Here is a 4,604-nt window from a genome sequence, read left to right on the forward strand (position 1 = left end):
TTGGTCTTCCGAATAGTTGGCATTCCTATCAGGACTTTGTCAATGGTCAGGAGAAATTGCCAGGATGGGAGAGACTTTGGTCGGATCTTGTGCAAGAGGAGATCAAACGGAGCACCAGAGACAGTTCTTCATACATGCATGATGAGGAGAACTGTGCCTTAGTGAGTAAGGTGAAGAAGGGGAAGGTGAAGGGTTCTCTTTCCGAATCCAGTTCTTCCAATAATGGGAAGAAGGTTGACAAGTTGAAGGTGAGATGCTTTCGTTGTCATGAGTTGGGCAGTGGTTGGTTTCTTGACAGTGGAGCTTCTTTCCACATGACTGGTGACCAAAGTTTGTTCAGTACTTTGGAGGAGAAAGATCTCTAGATACTCAAAGCGATGGGTAATGATGAGAAGTATTGTGTCTCAGGTGTAGGCACGGTTATTTTTCAGAGGGAGCATGGAGCTCGCCTTACCTTGACCGATGTCAAGTATGTACCAGGACTGAAGAGAAAATTGGTGTCGATCGCGATGCTGGAAGATAGAGGCTGTGATGTAGTCTTCAGTAAGGGAAAGGTTTTCCTTAGACACATCATCACTAGACAGGTGAAGCAGATTGGTTCACGAGTCAAGAACCTGTATGCTCTTGAGGTTCAAGATGCATGTAAAGCCTTGAGCAGCGAGGCAACTGATGGAGACTTGGTGGTTGAGAGGGAGTGTATATTACCTCTCCACATGCAGAGCCAAAAGAAGTCTCAGACGATTGTGGAGGAGCCATGATTGGTTGAGCAGCTTCAGGAGGTTATGGAGCAGCCACAACAAGGGAAGTTGAGAGGAGATCGAGTAGAGACATCTACTCATGCAAAGACCTCCAATAGGGGGAAACTGCGAGCCAAGTGGGTAGAGGGATCACATGCAGCCATACCTCCAGGTAGGAGGTGGGGTGATGTGGATTGATCATCCCAAGGAGGAGGGGTAGGATCCTTGAGGTACCCAACCTCTTGGATGAGACCTTTCTAAGGGAGCCCCGATGTGGAGTAGCAGGAATTGACTGATTGGGTAGAGATAGATGCGGATGGAGCAGCAAAGAGAGCGACAGTGCAAGGAATCCTAGGACAGCACATAGCTAGCAGGCTATAGCAATGCGAGAGGCACAAATGTTTTGCACAGTTCTAGGTAGCACAAAGAGGTGTGCAATGGTGCGAGATGAATGGAGATGTTGCAGTAGCGCAAATGTTAGAGAGGGAGCACTTATCAGCAGCAGGTAGAGCTTCAGCATCAGAGTATGTTCCTAGCCCAACGGAGTGGTCAGTTGGGAGTGTTTTTGTTCCAAGTGTTGTTGGAGCAAGTGGACCAGGCAAATGTGTTGCATGCAGAACATTCCAGAGTTGCAGGATAGGGGTTGCATACAATCCATATCTTGTTGAGAGGGAGTGTTGAAAATGCAACAAGATGATGGAGCTTAGTGGAAAGGAGTCGCCTTCACTAAGTGGGCCCGCAGGCTATTTTGGCGCAAAGTCTATTTTTAGACTATGTCTATTTTTAGACATATGGATCATGGTCTATGAGTTGCAGGATGCTATTTGTGGATGATTGGTCATGTTAGTAAAAATAGATGGACTTCTATTTTTAGACATATGGGCGGAGTCTATTTTTAGACTGCCAGGCTAAAAATAGAACAGTCGAATATTATTAGCTCTTAATAATATTTGGACTATAAACATTATCTTATCCGCTTGGAGAACTTCAATTCGAGCTACGGATGTGGCACATGCAACTGTCAGAAGGAAATACACTTTTCTTATGGGTCAGTTGAGCTATTGCATGATGGACTTCAGTTAGAACTCAAGTGGTTGAGTTTGGTGGAGTTGATTGAGGAGTTGATGGAGTTGTGTTCAGTTTGACTTAGTTGAACTAGTTGTATTTAGTCTAATTGCAGAATACACTAGTGATGAGTGATGTGAATTAATTTTTAATTAATTCACTAATTATTAACTCATAAATCAACTAAAGAATACATCAGTTAACTCAGTGCATGGACAGTTCAGTGGAGACAAGTGTTAGAGGTGAGTGAAAGGGCAAGATAGCTGTCAGTTGTGACTATAGTTGTGCATGATATTTGCACAATCAATGGGATTGAGTAATGCCAATGAGGATTGCGTGGTGTGGAGCGATAAAAAGGTGTCTTTTGGACTCCTAATTACCTTCACATTAATTATCAACCCAGGGACGACTTTTTATTTCAAGAGTGTACTCAGTCTGAGGCGGCTATTTACTCAAGAGTAATGTTTTGTAGTATAGTGCTTAAAAGCTACAAAAGTAAATGAATGCTTGAAGAAGAAATCTAACAATAACATAAACTCAAATGCTCTGAAATCCAACTATTCACTCAGCAAACATCAATTGAGGATACAGTAGCAATAACTCATTCCTCTAGAGATTGATGCAATTGAAATCAAACCGGAACAAGACAATCAATCTGGGAACGAGGAAGCAATAACCAATGTTCTCTACAGTTGACAGTCCTGCTTTAAAGCAATCAAAAGGAAATCGAACTTGAACTAAAGTTGCCATTGAAAGTAAACTAGGAAAACTCTTTAAAAGCAAACTAGTGCAATTAATCAATAGAAATGAACAACAAAGTAAATGGGTGCATGTCTACAACTTAACTACTTCAAAAGGCTAAATCACACCAAGCATTGCATCAGTCGAAGGTTCGGTAGCAATAACCCATCCCTCTAGAAACTGATGGAAAGGAAATTAGAGCATGGACCATAGGTCTGGGAGCTAGGCAGTGACTGCTGAGGCTCACTATAGCCTTAGACCTTCTCTCACACCAAAGCAGCAAATGCAAGTAAATGGAACGACAGAAAGTAAAATGGAACAACAAATATGAAATGGAACAACAAGTCTAAAATGGAATAACAGTAAATGGAACAGCAATCAAATATGAATGTACAACAATCCAAATCAAGCACGCAACACACTTATCATTAAAAGGGACAGTAATCTGAGCTTCGATACAATATGCATGAATCATAGTTATAAAGTAATAGCAATTGTAACAGAACAACAATCCCGAATAAACAACAGTCACAATTTAAGAATACATCATACAGTTGTACCGAATTAGGAACATACAGCGCGGTTAATTTGTAAATGAATGTCAATCTATAAGGAACAGCAATGTTATATCAATTATCAAACGGAATAGAAATGCGATACAAGGTTAAAATGATAACATAACATTCCTGTTGAAAATAACAATAGTATCCAATCAAATATATATAATAGCGCTGATATGTAAAACAGTAAAGTGCATCAGATTACTGAATAGAGTAAAAGAAAGAAATCAAACCACACATGAAGCATAAAGATATAATACAGCAGCAGCGTACTCCACCGGAGGCTGGGCCCTTAGCCGCCAGCGGATGCTGCTGGGTTACTTCAGGATCAAAGATGAAATGGCAACTAGATTTATATTAAAATATCAAAGCAGAGTTACAGTGGATTACAACAAGAAATCTCTCAATATCTCATCCATTATCCATTCTCTCTGCCATCCTCAATTCTGAATCTTTAATTCATCCTCAATTCCATCATTCGAATCATTCTGAAATCACCCCCTCTCTGATCTCTGTTGTGATTTAAATAAAGAGAGATCAGAGAGCAATTACAATCAAGATAAGTACAACATGATTTATATTACAAAATTAGATTGTTTCCAACCAATTGATAAACAAGAAGATATATTTCCATCCATCTTTCAACAAGAGCAAGACGAATTTGGCTTTGCAGCTGAGATTTGGAGGACGGCCGCAACAACAAATCTGAGAAAATCGTGCTCAAATAACCCTGCGTTTCTCTCAGTACAAGCCAAATTTGCGCAAACGGTTCTTTTTAAAGTTAATTGGGCCCATTCTGGACAAAACCCATGTTCCGGATTTTCCAGATTCTGCTTCATTTGCTGAGAATCGCAACTGCAAAACCGTCACTTCTTATTCCAATGAATTTCTGAGTTGACACTTTTAATGATCAAATCTTCAATCTGGAAATTATCTTGGAGGCTAAAAATGGTGAATAATGTTACAACTGATTTATTAAAACTATCATTGATAAAATTATGCATAATCATCAATTTATTAGAAATAAAGGAGAATAAATAATATTCATCCATAAGAGCATAAATCATTTATAAAATGGATTTAAATGATAAATTATAATAGATGATATAATAGAGAAGAGTAAAAATGGATGAAATAAGTGTTACAAAGTGGTCGTATTCATGGCCCAACACGTGGTTTAGCTAAGGAAATACGGGTTTGGTTCAGCCATTCATCATTATTCTCATGCAGGATTGCGCATCAGAGGAGATTTGAACCTGTGATTGATTCAAATCTGAGCTAGTTTGTGTGTAACAGGTGGAGATAGTACTGAGTACTTGTGAGGAATATTGTACTATAGATTGATACATGTTCTCAAGCATTATAATATACAGATAGTGTGGGGTTTTCAGTTGTATGCTTTCCCTGGGTAACAGTGTTAATGTGTGCATGCAATTGATTCATTGTTTTTAATGCTGCTAAATTGATGATCAACGTAGAGGAGGTTATGTATTATGCATGT

This window comes from Pinus tabuliformis, chromosome 1_2 (genome assembly GCF_031772625.1).
Source record: "Pinus tabuliformis cultivar Carrire ecotype Pingquan chromosome 1_2, CPIR1, whole genome shotgun sequence".
Classification (NCBI taxonomy): Eukaryota; Viridiplantae; Streptophyta; class Pinopsida; order Pinales; family Pinaceae; genus Pinus; species Pinus tabuliformis.